The sequence below is a fragment of the Zootermopsis nevadensis genome, unplaced genomic scaffold, assembly GCF_977971745.1.
Source record: "Zootermopsis nevadensis isolate Lab colony 2312 unplaced genomic scaffold, Znev_1.0 Znev_ptg000022l, whole genome shotgun sequence".
Classification (NCBI taxonomy): domain Eukaryota; kingdom Metazoa; phylum Arthropoda; class Insecta; order Blattodea; family Termopsidae; genus Zootermopsis; species Zootermopsis nevadensis.
In genome coordinates, this window is record NW_028259154.1 from 22,962,747 (window position 1) to 22,985,021 (window position 22,275).

Sequence of the window (22,275 nt, forward strand, 5' to 3'; positions counted from 1 at the left end):
TTGTTGAAATTCAAATTATAATTTGCTAAACTGTGATACGCCAACATGAGTATAGCCTGCAGGGTTAGATTATTTGCACCTTTTGCTATGCCATTCTGTTAGCGCTAGGACAGGTCACGGGAATGTTGTTAGAAAGCGACCCTCATTATCCTCACACAAAACTGATTATCCGAACACTTTGTTAGCCGAGTCAGCATCACCACCTTAAGCTAGATTATATCCCTCTTATATTAATAACACCCGCCCTCACCGTAATATGATTACACGTGCCCTTAATTGATTCAATTTTGAGCTACGATTATGTAGTGGTAAAGAGATTTGCTATAATGAGGATGCTGTTAAATACATGAGATGCACAATGAAAGTAAACTCAATAAATCCTGGTCGCTTTGTCTCTCAAAACGTTTACCGGAATCTCTAGTAGTTTCCTATTATTATGAAAAATTTAGAATTCGATTTTTATCATGTAGCTAACCCTTTTAAAAGACGTAAATATTAGAAGAGACCAATGTAAATTATTTTTAATTGTCTTTGAGCCTGAATTATTTCGATAGAATTTTAAATATTAGTTTGTTTATTAATGTAGTAGTATAAAATGTCAGATTCTTTTTATCCCTTTGTGTATACAGATTTGAAGCCTTTGAGACTTGTTGAATGTACTTATGTAAATAAACCAAGGTCACAGCACAATCAAATGTCTCGCGGTTATTTGAATGCAACAGGTAAAAGCTATGTCGGTATGGAAACTCCTGTCTCACCTCTTCTGTGACCTCCAGTTTTAACCCATTTTCGCTTAACAAATATGTGTGTCTGATACTGAGAGTGGGTGAGGCCTTGTGGATAATTGTGTGTTACATAGGTTTACTTTATGATTACACGCATACAAAATCTAAACAAGAATATTTTATTAATGTAGTTTGTGAATTAATTTCCAGCAATGTATTAATAATATAGGTCTCTTATTGTCAAAACCTGCATTGAGTTTTGTGAGAAACTTCATACACAGTCTTTCTAACACATATGCTTAAATATTTCAGTTGACTTTTGGGTGTTTGGGCGACATTAAGTTTTATTCTCGAGCTATAAATGTGTATTAGCAGTGATGTAACATCAGAGTTACTGAGGTTTGTAAAATTTCCGATGAAATCATTAAGAATATATGTGTATACCAGTTTTGGAATAAAACTTCCCACTGCCGTGGTTAATTTGAAGCCCTAAAGGGTAGGTAACATATGGTGCATTGCTGCCGACATGTTGAAAATTTACTTACAAAGGTGACCGGGTTTGTGGCTGAGTACATGCATGTTTTGTCACTGTAATACGCCGCTGGATTATCCCATAAGCTGGTACCAAAAGGTGTTGCGAATGCTGTGAACAAGCACGTAACTGTCGACTGGAAATACAGTTTTTACTCCTCGTGGGCGAGGTGTAAGGATTCCGAAGGTTTAGAAGGTCCAATTCTGAAAGAAGGTTACAGTTTATCCTTTCCTTCCTAATTCAAAAGCCTGATTCCAGCTTCTTTCAGCGGAGTACTAAGACATATTCCTTTTTATTACAAATGACAAAAGCAGATTTATGAACATTTTTAATAAAATCATCGTCTTCATTAATGAAGAAAATGTTTAAATTGGTTATTTGATTTAAACTTTTTACATTTTATGAACACATTAATTTTTCACAGTCATACGTTATTTGTTGTTGTCAAACACTTAAAAATATAGTTTAATTAAATTAATATCGTTACTCCGAAATTACCAAGTTGTGGCAAGAGATGATCTGTTTCACCTTCAGCGTTTCAAACTTTTTTGTTTCCAATTGTTCTTAGGTAGATGTTTTCCTCAGCACTTAACTTCCAATATGGGACTAAGAAACCATGTTTTATAGCCGTATGAAGCCCCATAAAACACAAAAAGTAGTCGTAAATGCTTTCTAAATCCTTAAAAAGACAAGCCGTACCATTTGAGTTAAGGATCAGAACTTCATGTTGTTTGTTCCATCAAACGAACATGCGGACAGACAACCACGGATCAAACGGGATTCTAACTCGTTGCTCCAACTTTCGAGCTTTAGAAATTCAGAGGTCTCTGTCAGCTATCTCCCGTATGTTAAATAATAACGTCACGGTTTAAATTTTTTACAGTTTGTGCAGACGAGTAATGTAAGGACGCCATCCATAACCCTGGCATTCGGACACCGATGCGGTTGGCGGAGGAATTGTAAGTACAGTCTTGATTAATGTACAGCAGAAAATTTAATAGGGTTTCTGCATGACAGTTCTTTTGTATTTATTATGATTCTTTCGGTTCACTTATCTCAAATGTGGTTTCCTTGTAGCACCGTAATTTCGTTATTACGCAAATTGGATTTTTTAACTTCTTTTACCAGGACAGTTACGTATTTATTACAATTTTTCTGTTGTACGTGTGTATTTTTATTCAGAGATTTTAAAAAGCTTACAGCATTAACGTTATCTTACATATTAATCACGTCTAAAATTTTATAACACTGTAATTTATCATAAATTTACATCTGGTTCTGTAAATATGACTGTCTCACTGCTTAAAAGTTGCCTATAATTTGTTCACATTTTTACGAATTTTTTATGTAAAATCTTATATCTCTTCCGGCCGCTCATAAATTAAGGTATTTAATTAAATATATTACTCGCCTTCTACACTCCATCTGCGTGTGCATTTATACTTTCATATTCATCTTGACTTAATAACAAGTGTCACTGGTTCTTCATAATAATTTTTCTGTTAACATTTACTCTCTGTTTCCCTAAACAACCACCTTAATATTTTCGTCTCATGTGCATACATTAACAAGTGTTTTTAACAAATGTTTTATGTTTCTCGTTATTGCCAGTTATAGTATTACACGCCTGTAATTCTTCTGTGCCATTCAGAAATCTTAGAACATGTTTCTTCCCGTTTCGTTTACACGTGCTCACGCAGTTATTTCTGAAGTCTGAATTTTAATCTGTATTATTATTAAACCGTAATTTCCTTCTAATGTCTTCACTCTTTACACCTCGGAATGTAACTTCTGTTACTGAACTTAGAAAACACATTGCAGTACCTAAGTCCTTCTCCTATTATTATTATCAAAATTTTTCCAAAACTGCCTTTGAATTACCGGCATAATTGCCCATTTTGTTGACATTCATATATATTTTGATTTTACAATTATTACGATGTCTTCATATGCCAAATAATTACATTTATATATCTATTTTATTATTGGGCCCTCTAATACTAGTTTTGGCTCTGCCTGTTTTCCGATGGAAAACCTTCGATGTTGTTTCAGTTTGTGACACTCCGATGTTTAACATAATGAATTTTAACGTTACGACTGGTATACTATTTATTATATGTGCCCTTTCGTGGATTACATTTCATAAACGCCGTGTGCCAGTATCGCAGTCTTTAAAGGCGGCCGATACAATACGATGTAGCAGGACAGTAACTAGCATCCAGCTTGGCAAGAAGAGTTTGATCCCTCAAGCAAAGACAGGAATAAAGAAAAATCATCTCGCCAGTTTGTTGTACAACTTCCTGAAAGGACAAACTTTGAACAATAGTTTATAGGAAAGGATTTGCTGAACGATATAGTTCGACATTATGTACTGTAAAGATTCGGATTATTGTCTTCTAGCATTGTACTTCTTCCTGGTATCGGCAGGATCCCAAAATCCACCGCAAACTCTGTGCAAACATCATGTGACAGGGTTTAAACCGAGATTTCTCATTTTGAAGCGGATAAAATCTATAGCTATTTTCATGTAGACTTTATCTCGTAGAAACTTTAGCTGAATAGCATATACTCCAGTACATCACAGTAGACTGAGAGATAGATTTGTAATCATGCGTAGGAAAAGAAGTTGGAATGATATAAACATTATTTTAAAATTCTAAAATAGAAATGGCTTGCAGAATTTTGCTATAAAGAAATCGCCTGTGCAATACGAAACAGAAAATATACATACGTGAATGTAGTGGCATATATCAGCTAAACTACCATGATTGATTCCTTAAACACGTATATCGAAAGGTTTAGAATTGAAAGTTAAAAACAAATAGACCAGACCGACAGTGCTATTATTTCATAAGTCATGTTACATAGTATTCAATAATATTATGCGTAAAGATAAAACAGGCTGTGATTGGAGGTGCTGTAATTTAAATCTGGAAGCGACATACTCCCTCATATCCTGCAGTACCCGAAGGTCTACGTTACTCTGTAGATCTTTATGTAATGTCCATTAATTTATTTATTTCTAGCGTCAAATGTAAACATGGTTTCATTTAATTGGAAAGCGAACTTCTGCGGTCCGCTTTAAAACTCCTCTCTCCCGGATTCTCTTTCCGTCTTCTTCCCACTTCTTCGCTTACATTCTCTGTCCTCCGACATGCAAGGACATTTAATTTCTCTCGCTTTTGTAAGGTTTCTTCCATGTCTATTCCCTTGTAGTCCTTCTCTGCATCTCTGAACATATTTTTCTGTTACACTCTCATTTTCACAATAATTTTCAAGAATTTCATGGCGTCCAATAGAATGCATAAAGTGTTTTCTTGAATGTTACGTAGTCGCATCTATTCAAAATGTTTTTTTTTCTTGTTTATTTCCCTTTTTCATTCCAACTCATAATCATTAATTGATTTAAATTAAGTAGGCATTATTCATAGGTACTGTTGTTACAAAATGTACTAGAATGTAGTTGGCTAATATAATTACTTATTTAATTAATTAATCTTGTCCGTCTAATTACAATTTAATTTAAAATTAAGATAATTAAAATACCATGTGATACTCCTTATCGAAACATTCGATTTACATTTGGAACATAACTTTCTCACTACATGTTTCGGTTCCTAGATGAACCATCTTCAGGTGTGTAAAATTATAATTAAATTTAAATTAAATTGTGATTAGACGGACAAGATTAATCAATTAAATATATATTTTCACAATATGACGCAACTCTATCATCTTATTAATATAATTACATTAATCACGTACCCGTACTGATGCGTGAATTACTCAAACTATTCGTTTCGAACTCGGTCTGCTTCGATGTTTTCTCTCCTGGGTTTACTCAACCGACACCTTCGTGCCTTCCGGCTTTTAAGTAAATATCCCAACGGATCGTAACGAAGGCCTCCTTTCTTCTCGGCAACAACGGATTGTTCTAACTTAGCCTTTCCAAGACGCATGTCCAGTGCGTCACATGTGAATGTATGTTCATCAGACGGAATTCAGACCGAAGGAATAGCTCTCTTATAATCTAAGTATCAACGAGCTGAAAATTGGCTGCTCAGTGGGGTAGTGGCCCTTCACACACTAACTAATGAGAGCAGAAACTGTGGTGTTCCCTTCTGGACTGCAGCGATGTTAACAATTCCCCAAACGAAGTAATTACAGGATAATTATGAAATGCGAGTTTCAAGAATATGGTTTGGGCAACAGCGGTCAGTTTAAAATTAATATGCCTATATTTTCCTAGGAATACTAGTTGAAAGTACGGTAATCTACTCAGGATAACAAAATTTATTATTTTCCCAGCGCGTAATGTTTCTCCCAGTTTATGATTCTTGATTTAACAACACTAACACACGAAAATATGAGTAACGTTTCTAGCTTTCCTCAAGCTGCAATTTTTTACATTTTAGCATTTCTTTATTTATCAGCTTGCGTGTTCTCATAAATCACGAAAGCTGAATTGGAATGCAGCAATGAAACCGGTCCATTTGCCAAGATATCGGATAATTTTAAATATTTAAAAACTGGATGACTCAAAGAATATTCACTAAACGTTACGGTGAAGTGATTAACATTCCTATTTCGTGCATAGGTGAGAAAACGTCGCTAAATATGCAACAAAACTAAAGAAAGAGAGTGACGAATCCGGGACAGATATTTTTATGTAAACGGAATAAAATCTTTGATTTTTATGGTCGTGTTTTAGAAATTATAGTTTCGTTTGAAGTTTAGACTTTGAATATAAGGTAACAGTGAAAGAAATGGGCAAACAATCTTATATTAAAAGATGTACGGAATCATTTTAATATCTTTCAGACTAAATTGTAATTATTCAAAGTATATGTAAAAGCGGTTTCTTATCTTAATTAAAACACGTTCCATTTCATTAGCTATTATGCAGTTTCATTTCAGTCTGTTTCTCTCACATGTCTGCATCTACCACGGCTTTCAATAAGAGACATGTTCCTGTATGCTTCGTACGTCCGGTGGAATTCAATGCCCACACTAAAGAAGCTTTGAGACTCTCGTGTATTAAGGACTGAAGACCGTGCTAATGTAATTTTCCATTCTGTGTTGTGCTTTCTCATCCTTTAATTCGTCCTTAACTATTTGACTGATTTCAATTATTAAGGTTATTAAATCAAGAATGATGACATGGGTGGAAAGTTGTTTCTTTTAAACACATCCCGGTTTTTAGAAGAATTCTAACCATCATCCGCCCAAAAAATAATTAACGAATAAAGGTATGTCTTACAAAAAATTAAAATGGATAAGACAGATTTTATTTACGTAGACAGTTACCTTTAGTATAGTAAAATGTATGGATGTCAGGTAACGCAGCATAGAAGCAAATTATAAATAATTAACGTTTACAGTCTTCAAATTGGTTGTTCACGTATCTCGTAGAAAGTACAAAGTAATGCATAAGCGTCACACACCTTTAATTTCAGCGATATTCTTCTGAAATGTTAATTTACATACGCCCCAATCCATGTTTCAGAGTTATAAATCAGATTTATAAACTTTAAAACATGGATAAACAAATTATTAGAACTAACTGATCGAAAACATTTTCAAATTTAATTTCTGCTCTCTATTAACCATCTACAGAGAATTGTTACTAAGCTTCTCAAAAAAAAGAGACAACAAGTAGAGTTCGAAATTCGATAGGTAAAGTTTCGTAATGGGGTCGTAACTCTGTGACAGGTTAAAAAGTTTCTAAACGAGGGCGTAAACAAAGTATCAATATTCTTAAAGCAAACATCGTAAAAATAAGGTCTTTGAGATTGAAAAATGGCGTAGTTGTCGGTACAGTGCGGCAAGGTACGAAGGAGTCGTGTCGGTTCCTCATTTTCTAAGGGCTGAAATATACAAACTATAATTTTTCCTATTATTTTCATATGAGCATGAAATCTGGTTTTTACCCTTAACAAAGATCACGTATTGAGGATTTCTGAAACACAGTGCTGACCACAATTTAGGGTGCGAGAGGAAGTAACATGCGGATGGATAAAGTTTCAGAATAAGAACATTCATAATTTGCACTGTGTACCAAATATTAGGTGACCAAGTCAAGGAGATCTTTATATTGTACCGACTGTATTTATTTTGTTGCCTGGTAATGTTGTGCACTATCCCAGCATTTCTGTGTAGGGACTGAGGAAAACTATGAAGTAGTTAATTCATGGTCGTTATATAACCTGGTAAGGAAAGTGCTTTTGGGGTTTGTTGTGGACAAACAGCTACGAGTTAAAGGCCAGCTGATACGCGAGATCAAATAGCTGGATGGTATTGTGTTACGAAATGGTGTCGGTAAATTTTCAGTTCGTATGTATCGATCGAGTAGAGAAAGGGTCAATGCTTTTCCTTTTATCTTGTTAAGACATCACTTTCCCATCTACACAGCTGGATCATGTCAGTAACGCGATCTTATAATCTTGTTCTTGGACAAAACGTAGAGCTGAGTGGTCACTCCTTTCGGCGGATCACAGAACCTTGTTTTCCAATCCATTATATCCTATCTGGACTGGACTCTTTGAGAAAAAAGCTACTAAAGAATTCTTTTCTTTGTATCACATCGTAGTGTTTGTCATGTATGTAATTATTTGGCTGTTTCTACGGGATAAATAGGTACAGAACACTCAACTATCCGCTATTCTCCACCACACTTATCTGTTGAAGAACATTTTTCAAGCAAAAGACGTGAGAAATATCACCGAAACATTAATTTTGTAAATAATAATCTGTTAATTTTACGTAATAATTGTGTCTTAGTTTTGTTCTGCGACACTCAAACGGTATTATTTTATGTTAGAGATGGAATTAAACAGACAGGTAATTCAGTAACTTCCTCATGGCGCTAATTTATCGGTACAGTAAGAATAATTTATTTAACATTAATTTACAGTTTAATTGGCGAATGGAATGTCTGGATGTCGCTCTGGCTTTAAACCGCATTCAGCAAACTAAAATTCAGATTAAATTTCCAAAATTGTTAAGTCTGCAGTTACTTCCTTCTGAAAGCAAAGTTATTTTCGTTTATTACTCTGTAATCTTCACAAAGTAGAAGCCTTTGATTCTCTCAAAAGTGCAGACATGACGCCATCTATTGATGCGTACTTAAGTGTAATGGATTGGATGTAATTTGAAACGACAGCGGCTCACAAGAACTGTCGGATTGGGGGGTGGGGGGATTCTGGAAAATCTTCGGAGAGATGTTCTGTTGAGGCACTTGCGATAAAACACACCTTGATTCGGACCACTTATACATTCCAGTGCCACCGAGAATAATGGCTTATTCCTGCAACGGCTCTGCCATATTTACATAATAATTATATTTAAAACCGTCGGTTCTCATCTTCAGTAAACCACGGTTCATTTATATTATAAATCAAACATTGACGATTAATATCTGTTTATATTATTATTATCGGATACAGCGAGGAATCATGAAGGATAAAACTGGTGGCACAAAACAGCTGTTATCTACATGCAGCACAGATTATCTCGAGAAGTTGAAATAACTGTCGGACTTCGTTAAGGCAGGGGAATTTCTTAGCCAGCTGAGTAATTATTAACTCCCGGAGACAGTGTTTGCTCTGCGAAGTTAATCTGTGACTCTTTCCAGTTCTGACTAAATGCCATAATGACACGTTATGTTACGTAACCCAGTTGCCATACAGAAGTTGATTTTCAGTCTGGGAACATGTTTTTGAGGTTGCTGTACGTACCACCCGTTAACGAGGTCACTTGTCACTGCGCTGAGTTCTAACACTGTGCGTGTGAGGGTCACGTGAAACTATACGATACAAGAAGCTGTACAAACTACTACAGTTGTGCCAAGGTCTGCTCCCTTCCGCCTTGTTATGCTAATTGATTGCATCTTTGTCACCAAGCATTGCACTTCGCGTGTCTCCTATTCTAACACCGTACATTTCTTGGGGTCATGAGGAAGAACAAGTCTGTTTGAAACTGGAAGATTTACTTGCTATAGAAGTTGTGTGTTCGTTGCCATGCATCGTAAATCACGTGTATTTTATATTTAAACCCTCGAATACCACGCATACCACGCAGTTGTAAAATTTATGAATAAGAAAGCTGTAAGAAACTTCGCATGTGGAGGTCATGAAGCATTGCATATCTCTCGTACGTGGTATTTGAGTACCGTAGTGGACCACCATAAATTTATTATCAGGGCGTCGAATGGGCGATACGTAAATGGGAAATTATTTGTTTCTTTTGGCATTGGCGTTATACGATAGATTGGCAATATCCAATACTTGAAGCTAATCCCTATCTCCGGAGATAGGGATTAGCTCTATCTAGTGGGCCCAACTGTGTAGGAACCTGAAGACGGAGATAGAGTCCCATCTCCGAAACGTCGTTTTACGTTTTATACGTATTTACTAGACGATGGATAATATCCAAGTAAATTTTTATTCAATAGAAAAGATGTAAACAAGTTTCATAAAGATTTATTAAAACTTGACGACATTTTTTTTAATTTCATTGTCTTTTTTTTCAAATTCACTGCAGAAGAGACTAAATTAGAGCATCTTTTAATTTTTATCGGTTGAAACTTTATTAGATAACAATTACATGTAATCCTTTATTGACAGAAGAAATGGGTAGTTTTTGTGACCTTAATACGACTAAGTAGAGATTGTATCCAAAGTAGAAAGTTTGTCTTTGAAGTTGGAAAATAAATTAAGAACGCCAAGAATTCCTTTCTAAAGGCATACGAATAAATTCACTTAAGAAAGAACTGTTAAAAATTTAAGGAGTTCGTTTCACTTAACTTCAGTAACATTTATAACAAAGTTAAGCTAACATTAATATCCATCGACTGAGATCGAAATGTTATATAAGGCAGTATAAAAATAAAAGGAAACGAACAAATAGTTATCGATAGAATGTTTCAACATTAACATTGTAATAAATTATGAATCTTGAGGTTACCTTTTCTGAGCTGTATACTGTAAACTATTGTCCCGGAAATTAAATATTACAATTGCATACTCAATTCGATTCAGGTCTACATTAATTCATTTTGCACGCCCACGATATAGTTTAGTAATATTTATTTCCTTATAGCATCTTCTGAGTCTTCCACGTAAACGCGTTTCATTAAATTCCATTGGACAAATTTCTGTATACGTTTTGTTTTCTGACTATATCTGACTACAAGAATCCCGTGTTTCTACTCTGGCTTATCTCTTATCTTCAGTGTGACTTAACTTAGTATACTATTAATTTCCGGATTCAAAATAAATTCCTTCGTTGGGTTGTAACTGAAGACTTTGTACTTCTCCATTCCTCCCACGTCTACTTTCGTTTTATTCACATTTCCAAAAACGGTTCGCTAACTAGTCCGAATGAGAAGTACACAAACTTTCTTAATCATCCTTTCTTCTACTCACGTATTTCAACACGCCTTGTTCCAAAAACATGATTCTAATTAACTTTATCAGAACCACTAATCGTGTTTAGGTCACTACTGTTCCAGATATAGGTCACCAAGTAGTTAATGTCACGGGACAAGAAATGTTCTCCTATTGACTCCAACCAGCTTTCCTGTCTTAAATAGGTGAATAATTGGTTCAGAAATCGAGGGATAATGGAAACTCTTATCAGCAAATTCTTGATGTTCTGTCTAGACTCTGTGTTACGGTAGATTTAACAAATCTGAACGAATAAATCGATGTAGTAGTGTTTTTTTTATTATTTTGTACGGATGTAGAGGAATTGAATGACTGTCGCTAGCTTTTCTCCACATGCACGGGCCGAAATGTTTGACAGAAACCGAAGAAATATCCGCCACATTACCGGCACGTGACATCGGCTAGTACAGGAACACTGTCCGTTATCGAATATTGATATCAACCTTTAATATGGAGGTAGTATGTTTCTCCTATAGTATGGTACCGAAATGTAAGTTCGCAGGACGTTACAATATATATTTGTTTAAATCTTGTCAGTCTAATCACAATAAAATTCCTATTAAATATTAAAAAATAAAAATATTACTATAATTAACATTTAAATATTTAAAATATGTTAAAATGATGTTCTCTATCGAAATGTTCGATTTACATTAGATCATCACTTTTTACTTTTAACACGACATGTTTCAGTTCTAAAAGAATTATCTTCAGGTGTATAAAATTAAAATTATATAAACTTAAATATAATTTCTTAAATGCAACTTTTAGTCAGATGTTTATCAGATTTCAAATGATGTTTTCTTCCAGATTTCATTGTATTTTTAATATTGTATTCGAAGTTGTTCTGTATTTGTACGTCGTGCTTAACATGATTATTATCTCACGTTACAATATATAAAACAACAATAACCATATTCATCCCCTCCTCTCAAAACTTATTATTCTACTGTGTACACGTGCCCCTCCCGAATGGTCTACTGATGTGGTTTTATTAAAAATTGTTTTCTCCGTTTTATATTACATATCCCGTCTGTTCCAACCTTATTTTGATCGAACCAATAATTTTACGTGCCCAGTTCATATCACGTTCCCATTTTGAAATATTCTGAATGCTCATATTATTATTTCATCCATCTAGGTTCAGATAATGATGTTAACATCTTGGTTTCGCTTTCAGTTTGTTTTTTCGCTTAGACCTAGGAACAAACATTGTCAATAAAAAACAAATTTGGGTTAATTATTGCACAAGACGCATTGTATATAGGCGGGCAGAGCAATCCTAATTTTGGTTTCTTGCCTCGTAAAGAAATTAATTATTTTGTAAATATAAGTTGGTGTCCTAGTAACAAGACTTCCACGTGATTTTGCCAGCCTTCCTCAGAGTCGAACGATTTGACGTGTGTTGTAGCTTTCAATGACGCCACACTTACAAAGTTAAATCTTCAGTTATTTTACCGATCTGGATTTTAATGAAGTTAAGTTAGCAAACTTTAGCTGTGTAAGATGTTGGTGACTGCAATTTATGGAGTACACGTAGGAACGGAAGTTATAAATTATTATGCTTAAACCATAATTCAAAGACGTTGATTCTGCGAACAGGACACATTTTAAGGAATATTTTAACGTAGCATGTCTCATAATTTCGAATGGTATGTTCTAGAAGCTACTAGACCGATCCATTTTGTCTCGTAGTAAAGTTTGACCATGGTCTTGTAAGATGAAGCGACGCAACAGACAGGTTAATAATTAAAACAAAGCAAAAAATAACCTGATTATTTATAAATGAATAATAATAATAATAATAAAATAATTTTGAATATTAACATATTCCTTTCCTTAAATTATTGAATCCGTGCTCGCATACCGTAACAGCGTCACTTTGTCATCGAATATTTCACTTATTCTGTTTTATCGTGTAGATATGAAGGAAGTTTTACTAGTGTTGATATTGTTGGTATTATGAGCGTAATCATGGACAAGTTAAAAATTAAATCCGTGGCGTAACAGCTCCATAGAGCTTGACTGCTGGCCTCACGTTCACATGCCTAAGCAGAGGTGAACGATCATCCAACCAGATACAGAGTGACGTGTGGTCAGCACGACGAACCCCCAGCCATTGCTAGCTTTCCTGACCGGATTACGCTACTCATTGTAGCTCCCCAATTTCCTCACGATGCTGGGTTGGCACCGGTCCCACACATCGGTCGAAAAATCATGAGAAAATTTCTTCTCCCCCGAGACTCGAACCAGCGCGCATTCCGTATCGCCGGTCCGAAGCATGATGCCTCAGACCACGCGGCTACAATCATGGACACGTGCTTAGATGCAAATGAAAAATTATCGAATTAGCTTGGAGCGATATATACTCGTATACAGCTTCAGTTTGTATGGAAGAATTAATGTAGCTGAGAGGCAAGTTACGTAATACTGTCCCCTCGTGCAGTCTTGTTACCTCAGAATAACGAAACTCTAGGGGCCCATTTTAAGATGTGTCTGCCGTGTGGTTGTGCATTTACGCTTCATACTGAAATGTAGTTGGACAACCTGCATTGTCTAGATATTCATTTGTAGAGCTGTAGTTACATAATCCCACACTCTTCTCGAAGCGTCGATGGCGCTGTGCCGCGACTACGTGGCCTTGTGTTTACTAGGTTATTAAATCGTAAGGAACGTGTTGTGAGTCGGTGTTTTAATTTTGTCTAATGGTTGATTGTAATGACTGTGTAGAGTGAAATTATACGTCATGAACAGCTTTGGAACGAAAGGAACGACGAATTTACCTATGAGGACAAATGGGTCAACGTGTTTACTTCAGGTAAGGAATTTTAAAACAGCTCGGTCGGGTTAATTTAATGACATCTTCCTGACTGACTTTCTAAAAATGTGTAATTAGAATGTTCGTGATAATGAATAAGTATTTAATTCTTTATGATAATTTTGTACGCAATTTTTGTAATTTATTCACTGACCAGTGTACTGCACGTTTGGAAGGCCTTGGTTTCGAATCTAGGCCCCGAGAGGGGGCTCTTCTGACAGGAGACTTATTGTTCTTGTCAGTCCGTTCACAGAAATGTTGTGATAATAGCTTAAAACTGAAAACTACTACTTACTTCAACATTCTTACAATTTTACAATTCATATTCATACTACATTTTACGTGCTTTTTCATCTGTACAGTTAACAGTCGTTAAAGAATGCCCGTGAGAACGTGATGAAGTTTAACTCCTTTGTTTGTGGTGTTAAATTTGTTTAAATGAAATAAAAAGCAGGGCCTTTCATATCATTCATAACAAAGTGTTTAATGATGTTACATTACCGTCACTAGAATCGATTTGCATGTGTGGGGAATATTGTTTAATCACGGACATGATTTTTATTTTATAGGGGTTTTATTTTACAATTATCGTGTTGTTTAACTCCCTTTCTGTTCAGATCTATGTAAAGCTGAGCCCACATTCACAAGGCACCAATTAGTAAACGATCGGATTTCAAATGGGAATCGGCCAGCTGAATATTCGAACTAAACACGGTGTGCCAAAAGTATGGAATTCAGATATAGCCAGTCCACAAAAAACATACACTTTCTTCGTTTATTTTCAATGGAAATCATGTTTTATTTATTTTTTCCTTCTCGTGTTTAGTTACGTACCCTAGATAATTTGATCATTATGTTCCATTTGACCCTAATGCACTGTGTACACTGCAATATATACTTTAATATGTAGCATATTCCTAGTGGTGACTCGGTGACTTGAGACTGTATGTTTCCTTGTTCACAAGCAATTCACCGCCCCCCCCCCCCACATTCTTAAGGTACAATTTGGCTGCACGCAACAGAGACAAGCGACCGAGGCAGGCGACAGAGTTACGAGACCGAGACTGGTCGCTTCCTGTCTGCTCTCTGTACAATCGTATGAAGTACAATTACGAGCGCGAGACAAAGACAGGCGACAGAGACAAAGCACAGGAGACCGCTCTCGGACCAGTAGTGTCTCGCGACGGGCTCAGGCAGCACGTCAGTACGTAACCAAACTGCTTATGATTCAATCTGAAATAACTCCTGAAATTATCTTCTTCTAATGATAAATGATTCTTTATTAACAGACAGAAAGATCCTTCTTCACGTCTGGTTTTGAATATTGAACTCATAGGTTTTCTTTGTTTCTTTCGCAACAAATAACACAGCAACACATCATCTTCTTCTTATTCTTCGAGTAACCTTTTTAGAAGCATTTTTGTACTCATTTTTCACAGAATATGTGCACGTATGTCTCAACGAAACAAAGAAAACAAACAATTTGCCGCATGTCTCGGTCGTCACCTCAAAATTGTGTGGCGACAAGCTGCGATGTGTCCGTCTCCCGTCTCTGTCGCCTGCCTCGGTCGCTTGTCTCTGTCGCGTGCAGCCAAATTGTACCTTTAGTCTCTCATGCCGTCTCTACCACTCAGATTTTACCAGCATGTTGACCATACATTCGTATCTGCCGTTCTTTATTTTCCTCCTTCTTTGACTTGTCCTTTCCCATTTGATCACCTTAATCATTTTCAGTGAAGAACACAGATTGCAAAGCTCCTTTCGTAGTTCTGAATGTAATCCAAGGGGATCATGCTGTCTCTTATCCTCGCTCGGTACGACAAAAGATGAATGGGAAGGCTTTTGGAAAGCCACTCTCTGCAAGACACGTAGAGATATGCAAGGATAATATTAGGTACATCTGAGGTGGATGGAAATTGCTTACGATTGTGTCCATTGGCTGGCTGTAGTAATGGCCGTAGCACTATTGAACCTTCGAAGACTTGCTTAGATAGCTTGTTTGTTCGGCCAGTGTTAAGGTCGGCCGTGTATTTGATAAACTTTACCTTCAGAGCATGTGAACATTACACATGTTGCGGATATGTACCAGCTGCGCTGAATGAAGACGCAGATAGCGTCATTAGACACGTTGTATGGAACAGTTCAAGGAGAGTTAAAACGAATAGCTTTCTGCTGCTGTTGTTGGCAAGGGCGTTCCCTCGTAATGTCCCCAGGGACTACCTGGTGTCCCATGGCGTGACAATAGGCATCTAAAGCCCTACAAGTAGATACAGCGAAACAGGAAAAGAACAAACTTGGAGATGGAGTACGCTTACGTTTAAATACGTGTTTATGCTTCTACGTAAGTCAGGGGCTTTTAAATTTATTTATTTCCGTTCGTGATAATAAATTATTTTTATACATATGTTAAAATATTCAGCATTCCACAACATTTCTTAAATAAATGTCGTAGTAAAATATTACATTTATGTTTTATGTTTAGCGCTAATTTGTGCAAGACAAGCTTGGCTTCTTATTATAAAATTCATAAATTTGTATTTCATCTTCATGTAAATGACAGTTATTATTACACATTGATATGAAGCAAATTTTAATTTAATTTACTAAGTTTAGTGTAGATAAGAAATACTGTATTTTAACTGAGTCAGTTTGAGTAGTCTCAGAAACGAAAGATGCAGATGGACAAATTGATACGACCTCCCCGACACGCGTTCAATTCGTTCTCTTATATAGCAGTAAATCTCCTAACAAACTGAGTAAATGTAGTTATGTGCCGGTCCCAGGGAAAACTTACTGCTGTTTACATGATCGTGACGTAGGCAAGGCAGCGACAAGCTGTTTTGGAAACAGAATGAGCAAGAATTTCCCAAACATTCTATACATTTTATGAGATTCGATTATCACGAAGATTAAGATGTCGATATCGGCTGGGGTGTAGCATGTTCGTAGAAAATGTTGGTATCTAATTCCAAATCCACACGGCTTTGCGACGCAGAAGACCAACGAGGAAGTCTTTTGTATTCGATTCCAAATACAAATATTGTACCAAAATCCCAATTAATATTTTATTTAAGCGTTACGCCTTAGATATGCTACAAATGAAGACGGGCAATATACTGTAATATCTTAATTGTCAACTCCCATTAATATTTTTGGCGAAGAAATACGTGTACGGACAGATAGACATGATTTCTCTATTAAGCATTTATTTCATATGCAGAAAGCAGCTAATACAGGATATAACTTGGTTTTATAAACTGGCAGAAAACCACATAAGTTACATAACATACGGATTTTGTATTAAAACTTAGCATTTTTGGGGGGTAAGACATAGTTTTATTTGTCACAATAAATTTTGTCTGATGGATTGCATTGCACTGACTGACATGTCTGAATGTCTGTGCGTCAGTGTATCTGCCAATAACCAATGTGATCGCACGTCCTGTTGATAACAGCAATGAAACAGGATATAGTTTCTGCTTCGTTTATGCACTTTCCTGCCTGAAACGATACTATCTCCTGCAAATTATTTCACTCACATCTGCGAGAGGAGATACCAACTCGTAGTAATGTAAGATTGATTTCCGAGTGTAACGTGTTAAAATGGATCTACCTTTTGGTGCGAGGACGTGGACCGGAATCATATGGCTCAAGGCAGGACGCTGTAGAGTTGTTGAAAGTGGCAGAAAGGACTATTTAAAGATTTTTATGTAAGAGATATTTATGTAAATACCCTTTTATTCGCTGATTGTAAAAATCTTAGCCGCTTGAGAGAAAGGGAATTTCCACGCAGCCTTTTGTAAATTACATAAAATCATTAATGGACATGACCATAGATATTAAGTTAATTTAATGAAACGGAAAATACCGTAAACAGCTACAATCTAATTAAAATATATAATATAATTCAGGTCTATACACAAACTTTATTTACAGATGTTAAAATTTAAAATTTGCGCTATTTATCGTTACTACGATGTTACAATACTGCGCCTTCATTTACTACATGTTTCGATGCGTAGCATCATCTTCAGGTTTTTCCTTTAAAACTACTTTATATTACAATGCAAGTTTTTCAATTTATTCATCTGTTTTTAAATTATTATAGTATGAATAAATTGAATAAATTGAAAAACTTGCATTGTAATATAAAGTAGTTTTAAAGGAAAAACCTGAAGATGATGCTACGCATCGAAACATGTAGTAAATGAAGGCGCAGTATTGTAACATCGTAGTAACGATGAATAGCGCAAATTTTAAATTTTAAATTTTAACATCTGTAAATAAAGTTTGTGTATAGACCTGAATTATATTATATATTTTAATTATAAAACACAAACATGACGCATTTAAACTTTAAGCTACAATCTAATTAAAAATATTTGAACAAAATGTTTTAAAGAGAAGACTTGTGTTTGTCTGAAGAATGCCGCATCTGAAGTTACCTTGCGTCTATTGCATGTTGCTCTTAATTAAAATACAAGGCGGCACGCAAAGTTACGTGTGCACTGAATAATGCAACGTATGACGCAAAGGCGGAAATACAGAGCGGTTTGTTGGGGCCTCGTCAATTTTGATCAGTCTGATGTGTATCTGACGGAAGAACAAAAGAGCAAGTCAGAATTCGTGTTTCAAGAAATATCTTCTTGACATCGGTAAAATGGACGAAATCGCAGGTTTACGGAACTCACGTACACTGGAAAGGAAGTAAAAAGTTCCTGGGCACGACGCCATGAATACGTGTTGATGGCGAGAATGTAAAGCTCCGCGTAGTCTAAACTTTAGTTCCTACACTCTGGTAAAAACACTCTTAACTCTCCATTTTTTGTAGAGATGAGATACGTAAGAGGACAGAATGACACATGACAGGTGATGGGATATCAAATTACAAACAATTATAAGGTCACTGAATAAAGAGGAACGCAGAAGTTTTACTAGAGGCTGGTAGACAGGTGGGGCTAGAAGTAAATTCAGAAAAAACTAAGTACATGTTGGTATCTCGTCGTCAGAAGACAGGCGGGCAGAATCGTCTTAGGCTGGCTAATAAATCCTTTTGAAAGTGTTGCAAAGTTCAAATATTTGGGAACAACAATAACAAATCAAAATGCTACTCATGAAGAAGTTAGGAGGAGATTAAATTCTGGAAATGCTTGCTACTTCTCAGTTCAAAATATTTTGTCTTCTCGTCTGATTTCTAAAAACCTGAAAATTAAAGTATACAAAACAATAATCTTGCCTGTTGTTTTGTATGGGTGCGAAACATGGTATCTCGCTCAGAGGGAGGAACACAGATTACAGGTGTTTGAGAACAGGGTGTAGAGGAGGATATTTGGGCCTGGGAGAGAAGACGATGGGGCGTGGAGAAAACTGTATAATGATGAGCTTAAAAATCTGTACTGCTCCCCCAGTATTATCAGGGTGATTAAGTCGAGAAGAATGAGATGGGCGGGGCATGTAGCGCGCATGAATGGGACAAGAGGTGTGCACCGGGTATTGGTTGGGAAGCCTGAGGGGAAGAGACCGCTGGGGAGACCTAGACGTAGATGGGAGGATAATCTCAGGCGGGATCTATGGGAGATAAGAGTTGAAGGAGACTGGATTTTGTTGGCCCAAGACAGGGTCCGGTGGAGGGCTTTGGTTAATTCGGTGATGAACCTTCGGGTTCGGTAAGCCATCTAGTTAGTTAGTTAGATGCAGTGGCGGACCTTGGAAAATATGGGTTGAGTATCGATTTAATATCACAACAGGTTTTAGTGCTAATAATATGGAAGGAAAAAAAGAACATTACATTTCTGAAATGACATGAATTACCCATAATACTCTATGCTTGTCTATAACATGGACATTTTTTCATTATATAAATGAAAAGGAAGTGAAAGTAGGGAACTGCGGAAATTGGAAACGAAATGGGAGGAAGTTTTGACATGCAAAAAGTTCAATTTGTGAATCAAATGGAAACTTAAAGGTTTCTCTGACAGCACAAGCATTGCAGGTGTTCTAGAGGAAAATGTTTGAAAAGGAAACATGTTACGTTGACCCCTCGCTATCATGGCATGGTGCACCATCTGATTGGAGACAGAGAAGACGGCCTCTAGACATGAAGAGTTTTTCCGGATGTATTGGATAAGTAGTCGTCCATTTCGGCGTTTGGGCTGGGGTTAATAACACCTCACCGTAAAAACCAACATGGCAACGAAATATTACACAGAATCATAGTTGCTTATAGAAACAAGTTTTGATGACAAATATCTTAACGTCAAAGAGCAAGAACCCGACAGACTAATATGGAGCGGTATTTACGACAGAAGGCCAACAGACGTATGCAGTATACGACGACAAGAATCTGATTCCGACAAGGTCACCAAACATGATTTTCTGTTTCCTACGCGAGATATATATGTCCTGGCGACGGTCGGATATTTCACATTACTGACTTGAAGGCAAACTGTATATTTGTTGTGGGTTGCAAATGTCATTTCTGTGTGAAACGATAAATGTCAGCTCGTCAAGTATCCAAGGAAGTACGACTCTCCTGTCTCTGACATGTCTCTACGTTCTCTCTCGCACTGAATGCGTTTCTGCTTTCCAGCTTCGAGCGACCTCAAATATCCCTCCACCATCATCGGCCCTCGTTTTCTCTCTTCCAACACAGAATACAAAGGGACAACCTGCCCCAAACTTGGAAGCAGCGATCAGTGTTTTATTTCTTCGGTTATGTGGGCTCCAGTCTGATAAAAAACCGTTGTAGGACGACGGTTTAACCGAGCACACTGACGTAGAAGAACACCGTACACTTGCACTTAGGACGTGTCCGATTGGAATCTTGACTAAATTTCAGGCTGTCCTAACTGAGTTCTTAGTTTGTTCATAATTTTTCCAGGAAAATCATGGAAGTAAAGATGAAGGAATGGTGTGGAGTGGATTTAAGTCACTTAGGATATGGGCTGTATGTAGGCTCTTGGGAACACGGTAATGAACTTGCATGTTTCATAAAAGTCGGGGAATTTATTTGCTTTCTGAGCTAACATTCACTTCTGAATAAGGACTATGCTCTATATTGTTAATTATAACTTTTACAAATAAATTCAGTTCCACCCATGTCATTCCACTTACGGCCTCCGCATTAAAGAGTCTTGAACCGAATTGTTAATGTTTCTCAGAAACGGTTATCGTGAAGAGAGGTAGGTACATGTAATGTTACTGTCAATAAACATTTGTATCTACAATAAATGCCCTAATGACTGAGGCCGAAAGGACCTCTAAAATGGTGGTAAACTTCTACCAGACTACGTGGCGCTACGCCCCAAAAGACAGTCATCTTTGTACTCACAGCTATGAGAACCTCAGATCCTACAATCGGAAAATTACTTTGGAATTACCAGTCGACATTACCATTACGCGTACATTTTACACACGTCTTGTAAATAACATACAAAGCATCAAATGATAGTTTTTTTTTCTACCTTGACTACTCCAGAATGAAGTTTGTAATTGTGTGGATCTGATACTATATAAATATGAAGGTCTATCAAAATATATGACATAATCTCGCCAATAAAAAAGAATACATGTTTATGAATGTCAGTTGTACATGGACACGTATTATGCTTTATGAGATTTCTACTTGTCTGCATTAAAAGTTGGAACAACCTGTCAGGCGGATAAAAAAATTAAGAGTGGCAAGGATATGGCGACAGATCCTAGTTTTAGCGCTGATTTGGACAGACGGACATTAACATCAACTGCGTATAAAATTTCTGTGACATGGATTTAATCCTAATTCCGTTTTACATTTGGGTAGACAGAAGATATATGTGGGTGCATCATGTATATTTATCGTATTAAGTTGAAAATGCTGTGATGCATACAGCATTGTTCGGCGTTTTCTGCCCTGAAACAGCCCACAATTACACATATGTTGCCAGACTAATCCAATCCATAGCCTCGTATGCAATTACTTTATGATTAATTTTAATGATGTCCGCACTTGTGTGCCTGCTACCCCTGAACTTTCTCCTTTCTTTGGGTCTTTCTATCAGAATGCTGTATGAATTTCTCATCCTGCCATAAATAATTACTGCTAAATAATGCATCTTGTTGCAAAGCATTTTAAATAAACGAAAAGTGACGCTGAGAAAGATTTTAAATATTCTATAAGATTATAAATGTTCCGAATTTTAGAGTCTCTAACCGGATTTCAAAATCTGTGTTAACAGTTATTCAAATCATGGGTATTTTCCCATACCACTGACAAAATATGCCCTACTCACGTCCAGCGATTGAAGTTCTTTCTATATTTTGAAAAAAAAAATATGCATACATAAATATGGTCTTTAAATTTAATGATGATATGTTGACTTAATGTTCTGTTCATGAATGCTTCCTCGGGAAATTTATGTTTAAGAAGTTATGCTGTGTGACATAATTCCATAATTATGTCTAGTATTTTATTAATACTTAAAAAAAATTGATCATTTATAGCAGGCATATGGATCACCTGTGCTGTTTGTATAGCACTAGACTAGTTCTCCGTAAATTAGAACTATTCATGAATAAATTTTTAGGCTCTGTCTAAAAACGATGGAAACTGCCCAAGCAGTGGTGTGGAATGTTATGATATGTTACAGTACTCATTTTGAAGTTTTATTTTGTGTGTTTTTCTCCTTTTTAATTTACTTGTTGAATGTTAATTAAAATTAATTCCTGTTGCTTGTGTCAATTTTTAGTTTTGCAAAATGTTATTCATTAGGCCTA

At 36.2% G+C, this 22,275-nt stretch overlaps 2 protein-coding genes across 2 annotated transcripts in view; one reads left to right on the forward strand and one right to left on the reverse strand.

Moving 5' to 3' along the window:
* MCTS1 (malignant T-cell-amplified sequence 1 homolog) overlaps nt 1-22,275 on the forward strand; it is a 399,788-nt gene that overhangs the window by 223,878 nt on the left and 153,635 nt on the right. Inside the window, exon 4 of the mRNA XM_087353602.1 lies at nt 2,141-2,216. The gene's annotated coding sequence lies outside the window, so the exon portion shown is untranslated. The remainder of the gene's footprint in view (nt 1-2,140; nt 2,217-22,275) is intronic.
* The window catches only part of AstA (allatostatin A), a 52,188-nt gene that overhangs the window by 8,435 nt on the left and 21,478 nt on the right, over nt 1-22,275 (reverse strand). The window lies entirely within an intron of this gene.